Raw genomic sequence first — 18,770 nt, 5'->3', positions numbered from 1 at the left:
CTCACTGAGAAATCCAGGTTCCCATGTGGAGGCAGAGTGCAAGGAGGCTTCTGCTCCTTGGTTTCAGTATCTGTACTCTGAAAAGTTCTTTTCTCTGCTAAAAACTCTTGGACATCAAGCTGGACTTCAACTTTGGAAATGTGGAAAAGCCATATAATTTCAAATATTTTCCATGAAGTGCTGTAAATTTTTAGGCCCAGGCAATTGTGCTGTCTCAAGGTGATGAAATGGAAAAACCCAATGGTGTGGAAGACTTTGTTTTGCCATAAGCCACAGCTCTCCAATTTGGGAGAAACCCTTCATCTCCCCTGGTCTAAGTTTCCTGATGCTATTGATGATGAGGACGTGTCGGTGGTGGTGGTGGTGGTGGTGGTGGTGGTGGTGATGGAGCCACAGCGAGAGGGGCAAGTGCCAGGCTCTTGACGTATTTAATACTCACAACAACCCTGTGGGATTATCCCCATTTTATAGATGCTCAAACTCAGGTCCAAAGACAATAACTCTTGTTTAAGACCATGTAAGTGTCAAAGTCAAGTTCGAATCCAGGGGAATTTAGCTAAAAAAACCAGTGATCCTCACCACTCTCACCCTCTGTTTTTTCTTTTGGGAAAATGAAGAGATTTGGTCAGATGACCTCAAAGCATGCTTAAAACTCTAAAATCCACACTCCATGGACATGTGCCTACCCCCATTCAAAGGTTGTTGATGTTACTGAATAATAAGGCAGGATCTTTGTACCAAGCAGGTTGTTCTAGCCCACCTGGCAAAGCCAGACAGGGCAGCGTACGTGGAGGGTGGAAAGTTGGTGTCATGGCATCTATATTTATCCTGCCTCCCGGTAGGAAGGGTGGAGGGGATGGTTCCTGTCCACGCTTTCTGATGCCAGGTGGGATTAAATTCATCATTTGATTTGGGAGGTTTTGTCATCACGGGGTTTCAGCCACACCTTCTGAGCTGGTGGCTTTTTATAGACAGGGGAGTGGAGGTGTTTTTTTTGCAGGCAGAGCGACTCCACAGATACACCCCCCCCCCCTGCCCCGGGGCAGCGGAGGTGGGGGGGCTTCACAGTCTCAGGAAGGGCACCAACCCCAAGTGATCCAGATTGTTATTCAACTCATTGGCCCACACTGGTCAAGAGGTTAGCAGCCCCGGCCCTCCCTGGCAGGATGGAGGCTCTCCTCAGCCTAAGCAGAACTTGCATTTAGCAGTTTATTAGAGAGAGAGGTTGCGAGAATCTTCATTCCTGGCCCCTGGGTTCACAGACCTGAGATTGAATCCAGCTTGTGCCGCACTGGCTAGCAAAGCACCCTGGCTGCCGACGTGCCTCGTAACTGAAAAAGGTTATTTGAAACTCTTAGTGTCAACGGGGCTAATTATGCTTCCTCCATTTCTTAAATTAATTAGATTTATTAACTAAACAAAGTGTAGCCATCTTTTTTTGCGCGGTAGAATAGACATAACACAATGTTTTTCACTTAACCGTTTGTGAGTACACAATTCAGTGGCATTAAATATACCCGCGATGCTGGACAGCCTTCCCACTGCCTAGGCCCAAACCCCCCCAAACTCTGCCCATTAAACAATAACTCCCCCTTCCTCCTCCCCTCCCAGCCCCTGGTACCCTCTATTCTGTTTTCTGTCTCTGTAAATTCGCCTATTCTGGGGACTACAGGAAAGTGGAATCAGGCAGTCCTTGTCTTTTTGGGTTTGGCTGATTTCATTTAACATACCATTTTCAAAGTCCATTCGTGTCATAGTATTGCAAGACTGTGATCTATGAAAAAATATACATTTGGTCATTCAGATGACCAAAGGTATTTCTGGGTATATATTTGGAATATATTTGGTCTTCAGCCACCGTTCTTGGCTCACAGCTCCCCAAACCCTTGGAATTCTCTTCTTTATTGAGAATGATAAAGGTGCCTTTTGTTAAGCTAATTAAGCGACTTCTTGGAAGGTACCTAAGCAGTGGGGGTCGGCTGTTGTCAAGCCAACCCCTTGTTTAGAAGGTTGGAACTTTTAGCCCCACCTCCTGATCTCCAGGGATGAGGGAGAGGCTGGAGGTTGAATCAGTCTTCGGCGACCAAGGATGTGCCCTTATAAGGATGTGGCCATTGTGCCCTTATAATGAAGCCTCCATAAAAATCCAAAAGGACAGGCTCAAAGAGCTTCCAGATTGGTGAACACCTGGAGGTTTGGGGAGAGTGGTACATTCCTGGAGGGTGTGGAAGCTCCATATCCTTTGCACATACCTTGCCCTCAGCATCTCTCTCATCTGACTTTTCCTGAGTTATATCCTTTTATAATGAACTGGTCATCTAGTAGGTGAGTTGTTTCTCAGGCTTCTGTGAGAGGAGGTCGTGGGAACCTCTGATTTATAGCCAGCAACCCGGACTGGCAGTCAATAGCTGACGTTGGGGGTCGGGGGGGGGACAGTCCTCTGAGACTGAGCCCTTACCCTTGGCATCTGATGCTCTCTCCAGGTAGACAGAGTTGGATTGAGTTGAGTTCTAGGGCACCCAGCTGAGGTCTCCAGAATCGTTTATAGGTGTGGGGATCTCCCTACCCTGCCAGTCGGAAATCAAGTCTAAATTGAGAACTAAATGGTCATCCATTTCATGGCTGTTTCATATTCCATTGCGTGTTCATACCGCACTTTTTCCTTTTTTTTTTTTTTTTTTTGGGTTTTGTTTTCACTGTGGTAAAATTTATCATCTTAACTATTTTTAAGTGCACAGTTTGGGGACATGAATACCTCCACATTGCTGTGCTGCCATCGCCACCGTCCATCTCCTTAACCCTTTTCATCTTATAAAACGAAAACTCTACCAATTAAACACCAATTCCTCATTCTACCCCCACTCCAGCCACTGACAACCTCCATTCTACTTACGTCTATGTAAGTTCACTCTAGGTATCTCACAGAAGTGGAATCATACAGTATTTGTCGTTCTGTCTTCAGAGATCTTCCATGTTGTGGCATGTGTCAGAATTTCTTTCCTTTTTAAGGCCAAATACTATTCCATTGTATGTATATACTGCATTTTGCTTATCTGTTCATCTGTTGATGGATACTTGGATTGATTCCACCTTTTTCACTGGTGTGACCCATGCTGCTGTGAACATTGGTATGCAAATATCTGTCTTATCTCTGCTTTCAGTCCCTTTGGGTCTGTATCTAGGTGTGGAATTGCCAGACAGAGTGTACCAATCTTTTTATTAAAAAAAATTTGGGGGGGCGCTTTTTTTGATTTTTTAGGGCCGTACCACCAGCATATGGAAGTTCCCCGGCTGGGGGTCTAATCGCAACTGCAGCCGCTGGCCTACACCACAGCCACAACAACTTGGGATCCAAGCCACATCTGCCACCTACACCACAGCTCACAGCAATGTCAGATCCTTAACCCACTGCGTGAGGCCAGGGATGGAACCCGCATCCCCATGGATCCTAGTCGGGTTCGCTAACCGCTGAACCATGACAGGAACTCCTTGGTTTTGTTTTAACATCGCACATCACTGATGGGTATGCCTTTTATTTTGTTTTCATCTTCACCTGGTCATTCGTACCCCAGCAGATCAGAACCGTGGCCCACTCGGACATTTCTTACGCTTTTATGAGTGGCCACTGGCTGTGAAAACAGGGTCATGAATCTCCAACTCTGCACTAGGAGGCAGGAAACTTGAATTCTAGCCCCAAGTCCACCATGGAAGTGCTTAAGCTGCTTCTCTCTGAAGAGGTCGGAGTTTCCCCAGCTTTTCAGAGCTGTTTGTGGAGTGCCACGGTGTGCCCATGTCAGTGCACCAAGCTGTTGGGAAAACTAAACCCAGGTGAATCTAAACAACCTTTGCCCTTGGGGGCTTTGCAGTTGCAAACAAACGCAGATTTGGCTACACCAAGCGCTTCCAGCCCTCAGATGCCAGACCTTCTACCCCGTGCCAGGCCCCAAGCCGGGTGCACTCTGTTTGCAAGTCCCCTTATTCCTCCCCACCATTGGAGGTTCCGGTCTCAGCCCCATCTCCTGGATGAGGAACACTGAGGCACAGAGCCTCAGACTAACTTCTCCGTGGCAGCAGTGCCCTAAAGCAGCAGAGCCCAGCCTTTGTACGCAGGCATTTCTGCTCTGTCGTGCGGTTCCTCTGTATTCCGTTGACCGCGGGGTGGATTCCTAACTTCCGCTCTGCAGCCTCCGCATAAAGGAGGCAAAGGGGACAAGAGCGTTGAAGAAAGTGAGGAGGGTCAGAGCCTAAAAGAGCCCGCCCAGCCCTGCTGCCTCTGAGTACGGTCGCTGTCACAGTCCAGGTCTCTGGGGGAGAAGGGCTGCTGAATATTGCTAGCGTCAAGATTGAATTTTTCTTGTGTGGCCGGGGGACGGAGAGTGTCTGTCCTGAAATGCACCTGCATGTTCACTGAGGAAGGAGTTTTTGGTTTATGTTGACTCTGTGTGAGCCACGCAGGGCTGAGGGCAAAACCAAGATTTGGGTCAATGATTTCTTCCTTTGAGATGCCTCCAATCTAGAGTACAGGGGTGGCAATTCTGCAGAAAAGGATAAGATCTTTTTTTTTTCCTTTTTTTTTGGTCTTTCTGCCTTTTCTAGGGCCGCTCCCGCGGCATATGGAGGTTCCCAGGCTAGGGGTCGAATTGGAGTTGTAGCCGCCAGCCACAGCAATGTGGGATCTGAGCCGCATCTGCAACCTACAACCACAGCTCATGGCAACGCTGGATCCTTAACCACTGAGCAAGGCCAGGGATCAAACCTGCAACCTCATGGTTCCTAGTTGGATTCGTTAACCACCGAGCCATGACGGGAACTCCCAGGATAAGATCTTTATCCTAGGAGAAATGATGATGGTTGATGATGAAGATGATGATAATGTCATCATCAAACACTAGCAGAGTATCCTTCGCATCTGCTCAGTCCCTAGTGTTGCATATATTAACTTGTTGTTATAGCACCCCTAACAGGTGGGTTCTGTTACCATCCATATTTTATAGGTGACAAAATTGAATCAGGACACGTAGGTGACTCTTATGAAGGAGCACAGATAATCCATCGGAAGCAGGGATTTGAATCATGGCAGAATGGCTTCAAAGCACAGCTGCACTCTGCCTCCCCCAGGGCCCCAGCCCGCAGAAAACCCAACTGACTCTCATCTCGGGGCTCTGAGGGGGCTTCATGCGGGAAGTTGGCCTTGCTTGGGAGGAAGGGGAATGTCCTGTGTGGACCCGAGTGAGGCGTTTCCTTGGGCTGCAAGGCTGGCCTGGAGCAATGGCAGGCCCTTCGTCCCTGGAGCGGGAACCAGAGCTGGACATTTTGTTTCTCCAGATATGCATCCTGGCTCTGGTGTTAAGGGTCCTAAACGGCCCGTGTGCCTAGAATGTCAGCGGCGGCGTGTGTGTCTGTGGAATCCCAGAAGCTGATTCTGCGATGCACCTGAAAGCTTTTTCTTCCTCATTTCTACATCTCCTGCCCTTCGCCTCTTTCGAGTGAGCTTGTGTTCTTGTGGGGTAGGACAGGGTGCATAGACGGGATGGGTGGGTTTTTATTCTGTCCTTTGATGTAGTGCCCTCTGGGGTAATTAGGTTTATCGTTTGTAGGCTGAAATGTCTCCCATGGCTCTGCCTCACTTCCTAAGGCCATGGAGCTCTCCCTCCTCCTTCCCCTCCTCCCCCTTCCATGCCTGTCTGGAGGCCATATCTCCTCTGGGCTCAGCCTGTGTCGGGGGCTGGCGTCTGGGTGGGTACCAAGAAGGGCAGAGTCTGGTGGGGAGAGTATTATGCAGCCAGATGATCTCAAACCCATGTCATGCCCTTCGGAGGGGTATAGAAAGTGCAAACTGATAGTGAGCCAGGAGAGGCTTCAGTCTGGGAGGTGATGGAAGGCTTCCAGGGGGAGGTGAGGTGTGGCTTACTCCCAGAGGACAGACAGGCAGATAACGTGGAGGAGTGTATCCCAGGAGTTACAGAATCGGCACAGCTGACAGCAGGTTTTGAAGCGTGATGAGGAGGGGAGTTCCCTGGTGGTCTAGTGGTTAGGATTTGGCCCTTTTCACTCCTGCAGCCAGGGTTCAGTCAGCTCCTGCTCTGGGAACTTAGGTTCCACATCAAGTTGCTGCACTCTGCGACAAAAAGGAGGGGGAAGGAGAGAGAGAGAGAGAGAGAAAGGAAGAAATGGAGGGGAGGATTGGACTTATCACAGGATCCTCAGTGAGGGTCTCACTTAGTTCTCAGCTTCCAGGTGAGAAAGGGCAATGCAGGTTGATGACCACAGCGACTTGGGGCGTTCTTGGGCCCGGGCTTCCCTTTCTGCTCGCTTCTCGCTGGCCTGAAATGATTGCAGAACCCACAGCAGAAGCTGAGCCTGGGCTGCATGAGAAGGAATTCCTGCATGTAATGAAGAGACTTTGGAGGTCCCCTTGGAGGAAGGCTCTGAGGGGAACAAATGGCTATTTTCTCTTACTTTTGGTCAAATGGATTACAGAGGGGCGCTTCCCTGATGCCCGCACCCGTGGATATGTCCTGTCCCCCACCGCTGGGCGGAGCCGCTTCCCCCAGACAGCCTCTCCTCACATTTCAGGAGCTGATAGCTCTGAATTCTTATTTTTGTTCCCATCCAGATTGCACTCAGCCCTGATTCGAGCCAAGTTCTCTCCCCAACTTCAGCTGCATAGTTCAGCGCTGTCTGGGGCGACAAGGCATCCTGGTTTGCCCGGGGTGGAGAAGTTTCCTGGGAAACAGGACTTCCAGTTTCAAAACAGGGAACATTCCAGGCAGGTTAGGATAAGTTGGTTACCCCAATTCTGTCTGGACCCATGAAACCCCTTGTTCTTGTACTGCTGTGTTGATGGAGGAGTCCCCTGAGAAGCATCTAGAATAGTTCTGGGCATCACTTGGTATTTTACCTCCAAGGGGTCTGCCCAGAGTGAGCGCCACTGGGCAGCAGGATGACCACTACAAAATGTCCTTGGTATTGATGTGGGGGAGGAGGTAGCAAGGGCAAGTGGCTGGGGGTAGATTTAATCGGGCCAATCATAACCCCAGGTACTCTTTATTATATGCTGGTAATAGGCCAGCAAGCCTTGCAAGGTGAGAAATACTCTTCTCAGGTGTAAATGAGGATTCTGCAGCACAAAGAAACAATTTTCTGGGTCACACACACTTGCGATTCATACCAAGGCGTGATGGCGCCACAGCCCATGTTCTTTCTGCTGTGACATCCCGTAGGGACATTGTCATCTTTATCTTCCTGGCACCCTGGTTCCTTTGGGGAACCTCCCTCACCTGTTCTGGAGGGGTGGCCCATCACAGTAGCCTGCCCCTCTACCCTCGCCCCTGGTTCCACTCTGGAGGGTCAGCCGGCCCAGCCAGTGACAATAATCCAGCCCCCTGGAAAGAGTGCTGAGGCCACGGGGTTAAGGATGCTACAGTCAGGACCAATCTGGGTCAGTCTCTCTTCCCGCCTGGATTACTAAACTGGGAATGGGTGGATCTGGGGCAGCCAGCCACCATCTTGCCCCCCATGGGGTCTGTGTGTGCTGGTCTTTAGAGAGAAGCTGAACAGAAGAGCTGCACAAGCTAATGGAGAAACGTCCCGGGAGGGCAGAGCCTGTCCCCACTCCTGGGGCCTGAATCCTGTAGGATGGCTTTTGACCCTGTGCCCTCCCCTAAGCCCATCCCTGCTATGCAAGCCCATAATTCCCCGCTCCCTCTCTTTAAGCGTGACTTAAGCAGGGCAGTGGTGTCTAATACCTGTGCCGAGAGCCATGATGAAGACACCTAGGTGTGTCTGTATTTGGTGCTTTTCAGCAACAAGAATGGTGGAGTCCGTGAGCACTTCAATTCCAGAGGCAGGAGAGCCTGGGAGGAGACGTTGCCAGGCAACAGTAATAGGCATCTAAACGGGCACAGGAGATGGGGTGAAATATCACCATCCTTCTTACCTTACAAGGGCCCCTGCTCTTTTAAGGAGGTGTTGCCCAGGCGCCCTGTGGACAGAGTGTCAGCGTCAGTTTCTTGGTTACTGTGTGTAATGTACACAGTAGGTTCTCCTTTCTCTTCTGTGCGGACATCCCTTCCTCCCTGCTGGGCAACAGACAGATGAGGGCGAAGGGCCAGTGGGCGTCTCAGCCTTGGAGACCCTTCTGCTTTTGGTAACTTTCTCTGCCTCGCCATCCATGCGGGAGGCAGGCATCCTGCCAGCCATCAGGTACCAAAAGTACCCAGCTCCCAGGTGTGGTCCCTCCCCCAGATCAAGATGTCAGGGCACTTTCCTTCTCTCTTAAATATTTCTTTGAACCTTCTCAGAAGCACAGGTAGAGGCCTGGGCCTTGTAAAGGGGACTTTAGCTGATTTATTTCCCATACGCACATCCTGGGGGTGGATTTTTGGAGAAGTCCCACAAATGTGTCCCTCGTTCTCCTGACACCCCTCTCCTCCATCCTCCCTGTACCCTTGCAGCTCTGTCTTTTGAGTCTCTCCTGTCTGCCACCACCTCCTTCTCGGGACCCTCCCCATAGAGAAGGATCGACTCTTTTGTGAATCTGCAGACACTGTAGACCCCAGCCAGATGTGAACGGGACTCTTCTCTGCTCAGCCTTCAGAGGAGGGGTGTAGGGCTGTGTGGGAGTCAAGGTTCCATCAGAGAAACACTACCTCAGATTGTTTAGGGATCTGACGTCTTGCACTTGCGGGAGCTGGTGTCACACTCGGTAAGGCCATAGCTTCTGCGTCGGGTGCCCAGCCTGAAGTCCACAGCACTGGCAGTTGGTGAGAAGGTGGATTTGAACTGGGGAGGCCAGGGCAAGCTGGGATCCAGGAGGAGGAGCTGGGACTTTCATCACTTTCATCCAAACATCATCACTTTCATCACTTTCATCCAAACATTCTACCTCCAGGACTCAGAGGCCCTGCAGGAGAAGCTGGTGCGCTTTGTCATCGAGCAACACACCTGGTCCCGGACTCAGAGAGGCTGAAAGGCGATCCAGCAGGAGCTGAGGAAGCTGCAGCCTGGCTGCCACCTGCCACCAGCAAGGTGAGTGACCACGTGTCCGAGTTGTAACAGCACTTGACCTTGAACATGGTTTCTGAGCCCGAACGTGGCTGCAGCTTCATGTCCATCTTCCAGATCCTCCCTAAGTTTTCCCCATGGCCTGGAACTCCATGTGCATGGAATAGCATTCTGGAAGAGATCGTTCTAGCTTGGCTAAATCGACGTGATGCAAAGTTGTCAGCACATGGGGGGACAGTGGGGGATTTAAACCATAAACCTGTGCTTGGTTGCTTTTTAAATTTTCTAAGAGCAAACGCCCCTCAGCACCCCAAAGGCCAGCGTGACTACAGTTTTCCCCCAGAGACCGCAAAGTTCCATTTCCCATGAGGAAAAGGTCTTCTTCTTCTTCACCCTGTCCCATGGCCAGTGATCACCTGGCAGGAGACGGTGTGTCTTTCTTGGGCTAGTTTTCATTATGAGAGTCCTTCACATTAGCTCTGAAGGCTTCCAGCGCGGCTCCCTGTGGCTCATATGGCCCGTGATGGTTAATTTTATGTGTCAACTTGTCTGGCGTGAGAATCCACACCCCATTCCACTTGCCTATTTGGCCCATGCACAAGACAGGTGGAATTTGTAGAATGGCAGTGGATTATCTTCAGCTTCACCAGGTGGTGACTCCAATTGCAGCTGAAATATGAGATGTGCTTTGATTGCTTGAACCAAATTAACACCTCCTCCAGTACCTGCTCTGCAGCTATTCATCTGGCAACTGCCTTTTTCGCCATCCCTGTCCGTTGGGCCCACCAGAAGCAATTTGCTTTCAGCTGGTGAGGCCAGTGATACCTGTTCACTGTGCCTCCTTAGGGGCCGTATCAGCCCTCCAGTCCCATGTCATCTAGTTTGCAGGACTCTTGATGGCCTTTCTCTTCCACAAGATATCACACTGGTCCATGGCACTGATGTTCATTGGCCCTAGTGAACAAGAGGTAGCGACTTCTCCAGACAGACTAATGAGACATTTGTGTGTCAGAGGGTGGGAAATAAAGCCAACTAAGATGCAGGGGCTTTCAGCCTTAGCGAAATTTCTAGAAGTCAGTGGTGTGGGACAGGTCAAGATATCCCTTCTAAGGTGAAGGATGAGTTGTTGCCTCTGACTCTTCCTCCATCTAAGAAAGGGGCACAGACCTAGGGTACCCCTTCGTGTTCTGGAAGCAACACATTCCTCATTTGAGTGTTGCTCTGACTCATTTACTGAGCGACCCCAAAAGCTTCTTACTTTGAGTGGTACCCAGAGGGAGAGAAGGCTCTATAGCAGGTCCAGGCTGCTGTGCAAGTTTGGGCCACAGGATTCAACAGATCCAGTGGTGCTTGAAGTGCCTGCAGCTGCTAAGGCTACTGTTGGGAGCCCCTGCCTCTCAGTGAATTCCAGCACAGGCCTTGAGGATTTGGGGGCATGACCTTGCCATTATCTGCAGATAACTCTTCTCCTTTTGAGAAACAGCTCTTGGCCTCTCAATGGGCCTTAGTAGAGACTGAACACTTGACTTTGGGTCACCAGGTCACTGTACAACCTGAGCTTGACAGTCATGACCTGGGTGTTACCTGACTTCCCAAACCTTGAAGTGGGTGCCCACGACAATACTTCATCATCAAAATGGAAGTGCTGTCTACATGGTTGGGCCTATTACATGATGAAGTGGCCCAAATGCCATGGGCCGCACTCCTGCTACACTGTCTTCTCTCTCCCAGCCTGCACCCCTGGCCTCATGGGAGCTCCCAGGGGTCAGCTGACAGAAGGAGGGAAGGCTGGGGCCTGATTTACAGATGGTTCTGCAAAATAGGCTGGCACCCCCTGAAAGTGGATGGCTGTGGCACTACGGCCCCTCTCTGGGACATCCCCGGAGGACATGGTGAAGGGAAATCCTCCCAGTGGGCAGAAATTTGAGCAGGGCACCTGGTTGTTCAATTTGCTTAGAAGGAGAAGTGGCCAAATGTCCAGTGATGTAGCGATTCATGGGCCGTGACCTATGGTTTGGCTGATGGTCAGGGGCTTCAACATGAGTGGAAAGTTGGTAATGAAGTTGGGGGAAGAGGGTGTGTAAGGACCCTCTGTCCTGCTCGCCTCCCATGCACTCCTCTCAAGCCGCAGAGCTCCTTTTGGTTCCCCAGACGCTTTGCAGTTTGTGTTTGCACCTCCCTCCTCCTTGACCGCTGGAGAAAGAGGCCTTCCCAGGTACTGTCTGGCTCCTTACTTATTTATTGCCTTCCCAGATCTCATCAGTCTATCCTTGCTTGCTTCTTCATGTGTGACTGTTACCTGTTTCCCCTCCTGGGATGTAGTTCCTTGCAGGCTCAGCCTCATCCACCCTGTTCATTGTGGTTTGTGTGCTTGCCTAGCAAATGCGGCAAGCACCTGATAAACATTGCTCAGATGGGTGAGTAGAGGATGTGGTGATGCCGTAAAGAACTTGGGACAGACACTGGTGCAGATCAGAGGGGAAATGTGTTAATGATTCCATTGGTCAACCACACCAGGGGATGCCCGCTGGCTCAGATCCCAAATAGGCCCTTGGGAGCTTGCAGTGCAACTTTGAGTGTGAGAGCAAATATCACAAATCTGACATTCCAAATGAATACCGTGGTTGTCTGAGCCATGTGTGATTTTCCATGCCAGTAATCATAATGTGACTGTTGAGTGTTCAGTATACGCTCAGCTTTGACTGTGTAGTACACAAACACAGAATCTCAGGGGTGTTCAGGTCACATGTCTGCAGGCTGGCTGGAGTTTGCCTGATCTACTTGGGCCTTGGCTGAGTTGGGTTCCAGTGGTAGGCTGGGTCCAGGTCTGTACCATGTGATCCTCTTTATACTGTCTGGTTCCTTGAGCCAAGGCAAGATCGCAAGAGGGCAACGCCAGTCACGCTGGCATATTTTAAGCCATTATTAGCATCCCATTGGACAAAGCAAGGAGCGTAGTCAAGCCTAAAGTCAAGGGCAGGGAAGATTCCTCTACACTCCTTGAAGCAATGGCAAGGCTATGTATGTCTAACACTACACAGGGACGTAGGGAAAGGAGGCCAGTATTTCAGTCTTTGTCAAGTATGTCTCTTACTCCACCAACAACCCTAAGAGGGTTCTTATTATATCACTATTATATATTATACTATGTACTATAGTGTAGTGTGCCATATTCCTATAGTGTATAGTAGGTTTTCTCTATAATATGTAGAGTATATTGTATACAAACATATATACTATAATATATAGGTATATATAGCATGATATATAATATATAATACATGTAGTATACTATATATACAAATGTAGATTACATACATACATTGTATATAGCATACTATATTATATATTATGTATATAGTACAATATGTACTATAATCTCCAGCATATATAATATTCTATATTATAATATAGTATACTGCATGTTATATGCACATTATACTATGCTATATGTATAGTACCGTGTACTATAATGAAGATATACTATGTGAATATATGCATACTATATAGAGTGTATATATGTATCCTATCCTATATATATAGTATACTACTGTATGCTATATATTATACATTTATATATTTTTACACATGGAACATTTAATATTACAGTGAAAATGGGATTTCAAACAAGTGAGAAATGTGAGTTACTCCATATCTGGTGTTGGGACATCTGAATAACCATCTCGGGGTCAAAAAAAAGTTTGGTTCCTATTTCATAACTTATCCTGTGATAAATTCCAAATGGATCATGAATTTAAATATAAAAAATACAACCATATTAGAAGGAATCATAGAAAAATTATCTTTAATCTTGGAATGGAAAAAGACTAAAAGTGGCACAAAACCCAGAAAGGATTGAAAACGAGGACATCAATTTAACTACATGAAAATTAAAAAAATTATATATACACTATATACTATGGAGTATAGTATACATGTAGTATACTATAGTATTGTATATATTATATATGCATATATGACACTATGCAATATAATGTAATAGTATAATGAACATAGCATGTATAGTATAATATATTAAAATTACAGGATAATATGATATATAATACATATTACATAGTATAATATGTAATAGCATATGTCACATAGTATACTGTGGTATAATATGTGTAAGTATATATTACACTATACTACTAATGATAAATATATTTTTATATTATATTATTATAATATCATCCTACATGGTCTGATTATATCCTCTTTTGGCAGATAAAGACACTAAGCATTAAGAGGTGAACAGACTTGCCCAGGGCCACACAGTTAGAGGCAGAGCTGGAGTCTGGACCAGGATGTCAGATTCTAGAGCTTAATCACAGCCCCATGCTGCCTTCCATCGTTCTGATAAGATAAGCAAAATGCCTCCCAGTTGGGACGTAGGAAGTGTTGGATGCTGGTGTCCTTCCATCTCAAATTCGGATTCTTCATTCTGCCTACTTCCCAGCATCCCGAGTCATCCCTTGGTCTGGTCTTTCCTTCCTATTACAATGTGCACACCTAAGACTTCATCTCTCAAGGTCTCTAACACCCATGGGCATCAGTGACTCTAATTACTCAGCTCAAAGAGAATTTTTTTGGCATTTTCAAGACTTCAAGTCCAAAGGGCTTGACCAAGTGGGAATTTTAGACTCCAGATGGATCCATGGGAGATGAAGGAGCTTTTCATGATTTTTAAATCACTTTGAGATGAGAAACTTACTTATGGGCCTGGAATACTTCTAACGGGGTCAAGATTTCCTTAGCACTTGGGTCGTGTTAATCTTGGAGGGAGAGAGGGAGAGAGAAAGTGAGATTGAGAGAGTAGAGAGCAAGAGCCATTAAGATTGATGCTAGGGGGTCCTCATGTGTAGATATGCACTTACTTGAAGGCATTCCATGCTGTGCGGAGGGCAAAGCTGCTGCTGAGAATCTGCTCCAGTTAGGATGGAACATTTCAACTCCATCATCTGGCACATTCTCTAACCAGAGGTCTTTTGGCACAAGACAGGCTGGTGGGAAAGGAATTTGTGTGGAGGGCTTAATGCTATGCCCTGTTCTGTGTGTATCTGTGTTTGTAGAAGAATTCAATACTTAATTGTATGCTTGGCCTGCTCACCACTAATTTCTAAAAGAGATGTTCCAAAGCCTTGGTTAGATTCACTCATATCTCATAAAAGCTATAACTAGACTGCAGGCACCCAGAACTAATCCTCTGTGGAGACAGGGGCAGCAGTCACCTGGGAGGGTTTGAAGTTCTGGAAGAACCACTGGGCTGAGAATTACTGGTCACCCCTCCAGCATTCATTTCCCTTCATCCTTCCTAAGTGAGTCCCACATTTCCCAGCATGTGGTTTGCAGATCCAGAAGTGGACCTTTATTCATTGAAGGCAGTTAGCATCATTCTTGCTACAGTGAATTAGTTCAAGAGTGGGAATTTGGTGTGAGGGGCTCCAATAAGAGGAAGCCCAGGAGTTCTTTGAAGGTTCTGGAGAAGAGAAACTCATTTCCCCTTGAGCACCTCGGTGAAGAGTGTCTCCTGTGTGCCTAGTGGGGGTCCTATCAAAGCACTTTCACGTCATTTAATGCTCATGACTCTTTCGATCAATTGAGGCAGATGATGATGACAACGAGGATGATGTTTTACGGTGTGCTTACTAAACACCAACCACAGTACCAAGCATTTGCCAATGCCGTCTTATTTGATTCCCATGGCAATCCCTCGAGGCATGTAGTATTACTCTTTCCATTTTAATGATGAGAAAACTGAAGCATGGAGAGGTTAAACAAATTTCCTGAAGTTTATTTAGTAAGGGCCTGGAACTGGGTTTTGGACTCAGGTGGTAAATGGACACCGTGATCGATGAACCGCTTCTGCCCTATATGAAGAATGGGATGTCATTGTTCTTGCATTAGATGAAAGATTGACAGGTTAGATCCAGCCCACTGGTGGTTTTTAAATAAAGTTTTATTGGTATCCAGCTAGGCCCTTTCACTTATGCATTGTCTGTGGCTTTCACGCCACAGATGGCAGAGTTGAGGACCATGACAGGGATTGCCTGACCCACAAAGCCTAAAAGTATACCATTTGGTTGTTTTTCACAAGTTTGCTGAGCCCAGCAGTATATGATTTTTAAATTTGTCTATTTCTTCTTCTTCCCTGTTTATTTCTCTTTCTCCCAGCCATGAGAGAACATATAAAATATAAAAGTAAAGGAGGATTATTCCTAATGTAGCATCATGTTTTCATGGGCATTTTACCAATGCCACGGTGAGAAGGGAAGAATAGTTACTGTATCATCAGGTGAGTTTTTGATGAGGGCCACTCTTAAAATAATGACAAAGATAAAAAGTGACACCAGATTCTCATAAAATATTTATGATGTACCACCTATGTTCCAGGCACTATTCGAAATGTTGGGATGTTCCCCATCTGTAAAGTGAAGGGATTGAAATGAGAGCATCTAGTTTAAGGTTAACCTGTCTCTAACACATTCTAAGCCATCCCTTTCAGAACCCCCTGCATCTAAGCTGATGTAATGTGTACGCAAGTGGCATATACCATCCAATCTGTCCAAGGAAGAGACCTCCTTTTTAAAGATCAGCTGCCTAAAGTGGATTTATAGCACAAGCATACAGGTACTGGGTCTTAAGGAATGTGTTTTGGCTCTTTCAGCCACTGCAAGGGGAGAGAAGGAGCCCTCCAGTCTCTCTTGATTTGCTTGGCAAAACCAAACCTAGCTAAAGGTCGCCAGCAACCGTTGGGCATCTTTGCGTTGAGACTGACAAGGAGTTGTAGTGTCACCTCCTAGCCACTAGAGGACTTCACCCTATTTAAACAGAGGAAGACTTGTTCAGGGCCTTTCGGCACAGCGGAAGATCTGCTCATCTTCCCTTAATTTTCCAATGGGCTTATGAGTGGATACTTCATGAACTATTAAAACAGACAGCCATTCAGTGCTGAATTGCTAAGGAGTTCACCTCCAGCCTGCTTATTAGGAGACAGCTCTAGAGTTAAAGAGGTCTTTATTGTTTTGAGCACATATCCATCCTCTTTGCAACTTCAACTGCTTGGGTTCCTCCGAACAACATGAGATTTATCCTGCCTCTACATCACAATCCCTTCCAAGATGCTCCCCAGTGGAAAAGGCACAAAGAAATGTTTGTATTTAATGCACACACTTACATAGCACTACTAGGTAACATTCTAGGTGCTTTACAAACATTAACTTACTTAATCCTCAAAACCACCCCATGAGACAGGTGCGCTTATTAGCCCCATTTTACAGATGAAGAAACTGAGACATAGAATAGTTAAGAAACTCACTAAGAGTTGTGTAGTCATTAAAGGGTAGGGCTGAGATTTGAACCAGGCAGTGAGGCTCCAGAGCTCATATTTTTAACTAGCATGCTCTGCTCTGCTGCTTTGTAGGAGAGGGGCCAGATAAACAATGACATATTTTAAAACACATTTTAACCTATTTTTTTCATTATACGTACATAACAGAAAATTTGGAAAATCAAAAAAGAAGAAAAAAAAATCACCCACAATCATACCACCCAACCACAATCACAGCAATCAGTCTATGTTTTTGTTTTCATTTTTTTATGTGCACGTGTATTTTTTTCATTTCCCCGGCCATGCCCTTTGTATTCTGCCTTTCCACTTATACAACATTTGAATGTCATTACATAATTTTTGTAACCACTCTTTAAATATTGCAAGACTATGTGTATGCGCTGACATAATGGAGGTCTAGGGGAGCTGGTAGGAAAGAATGTCCAGAGAAGGGAGGGAACAGTACACACTGTCAAAGCAAGGCTGCAGAGTGCCTGTGCAACGTCTGGTCTCACACGACAACAGCAAAGGCCACTGTGCTGACACGTCATGTCAGTGGCACTGTCAACGGCACAGCAACTGGTGATGCAGTGCCTCATGGCATCTGGAGACTAAAAGCAGCTCTGTAAGGTGACGACATGTGGTAGACGCTCTGTGGGGGAGAAGCAGGGCTTAGAGTCACTGTAGCATCTACTGGTGTGGATTCAGAGAGGCTCTGAGTTCTAATTCCAGCTCCTCAATTAGCTGTCAGACCTTGGACACGTCACTTCATTTCTCTGGGTGTCAGTTTCCTTAACTTCTCATGGGAACAAGGACAGTTCTCATGAAGGATCTTGAGAAAAAGCATGTGTTTTGTCAGTTGGAGATGCTTTTGGCTCCAAGTGAGAGTAGACCTGATTTACAGAGAGTCAAGAAGTAAAGACTATTTTGATTGATTGATTGATTGATTGATTGATTTGTGTGGCCGCACCTGTGGCATGCGGAAGTTCCCAAGCCAGGGATCTTTCCCATGCTGTGGTTGCGACCTACACCACAGCTTGGCAGCACTGGATCCTTAACATGCCATGCTACATGGGAACTTCCAGGAAAGAATTTTAATAAGCTCACATAACAAGAAGTTTGGAGGTGAGTTTCCAAAGCTAGTGCAAGGGCTCAACAATGCCGTCAAGGAACTGAGACTTTTCTGTCTTTGCAATCGATCATCCTTAGGGCGGTGGTGGTGTGTCTTGCTTTCTAGTGTATTCATTTCAATGACTGGATCTTCGGTGGAGTGATACAACCTCCTCCTTACAGAAGCCCCATTTTAGGGAGATACTCCTGTTCTGTCGGACTGGTAGGAAGGCCCCTATATCCCCAAGAGGCATTTGGACCACTCTTGGCATGGGTGAGGAAGCTCCTCTGGGAAGGAGTCCCCTAGCATATGCTCAAAACCACTTCTAACACCACTGTCGTAGTCTGCTAGGGCTGCTATAACAAAATACCACAGACTGGGTGGCTTAAACAACAGATTTTTGTTTCTTATAGTTCCAGAGACTGGAACGTCCGGGATCAAGGTGTTGGCAGATTCAGTTCTTGGTGAGGGCTCTCTTCCAGGCTTGCAGACAGCTGCCTTCTTGCTGTGCCCTCGCATGGCAGAGAAAGAGAGCTCTGATATCTGTCTTCTCACAACAGCACTAATCCCATCACTGACATGACCTCATTTAAACCTAACTAAACCTAACTACTTCACAGAGGTTCCACCTTGGAATAGCATCCCTTTGGGATTTAGAGGCCCCACGTATAGATTCTGGGGGGACATATACATTCAGTCCATGACATCAGTCTCCTCTGTCTTCATTATCTCCTGGGACCACACACAGTGATTTCTGCAGCTTTGTCAAAGACCGTCGATTCCTGGACTTTCTCAGATGGTCCTTCCCTGCACAAATGCGTTCCTTCCCACTGAATCTGAAGGCAGAAGACTTGCACTTTTAAACCAATTGTCACAATTGTTGCTTATTTCTTTGTGTGCTTGCTGAGTGCTGGTCTTTTCTGGTAGCCTGTAAGCCCTTTGAGGCCAGCAGCCAAGCCTGTTTTGTCCACTGTTCCATTCCAGAGCCTAGCATGTGGTGGTGAGTGTGTATCTGCTGATTGAGTGAGTCAGAGGCTTCCACAGCCTGAGCACTTGTTAGTATATCTGCGTGCATCTGTGGCTGTCATGGAGTCCAAGTTTCCTGAATCCTGGTGACTCATTTGTACAAGCCCTCTTTCGACCAATAAGAACAATTATATTAGAAGCTGCTCCATGAGCTCATGGTGGGTGGTGACAGATTCTATAGGAGATGCTGGGGACCCTTGTTCTACTTCTACCTGGGCCATTTGAGGTCATCTGCAGCTGTGGTCGACAATATCCAGTTCCACCTCCAGCTGCTTGAGGACTCTCCCTGGGGGTCTT

General features: G+C 47.1%; 1 long non-coding RNA gene across 20 annotated transcripts in view; it reads left to right on the top strand.

Annotated features, from left to right (window-relative positions):
* Nucleotides 1-18,770, top strand: part of LOC102164818 (uncharacterized) — a 481,497-nt gene that overhangs the window by 91,109 nt on the left and 371,618 nt on the right. For all 20 annotated transcript variants that reach the window (XR_014831575.1, XR_014831564.1, XR_014831562.1 and 17 more), the window contains one exon: nt 8,894-9,030. This is a non-coding gene — a long non-coding RNA (uncharacterized LOC102164818). The remainder of the gene's footprint in view (nt 1-8,893; nt 9,031-18,770) is intronic.

This window comes from Sus scrofa, chromosome 16 (assembly GCF_054392235.1).
Source record: "Sus scrofa isolate SSC_HxYL_T2T_F1_AM1 chromosome 16, Sscrofa_HxYL_maternal_Yorkshire_Landrace_v2.0, whole genome shotgun sequence".
In the NCBI taxonomy this organism is placed as follows: domain Eukaryota; kingdom Metazoa; phylum Chordata; class Mammalia; order Artiodactyla; family Suidae; genus Sus; species Sus scrofa.
This window is presented reverse-complemented; position numbering and strand designations above follow the sequence as displayed.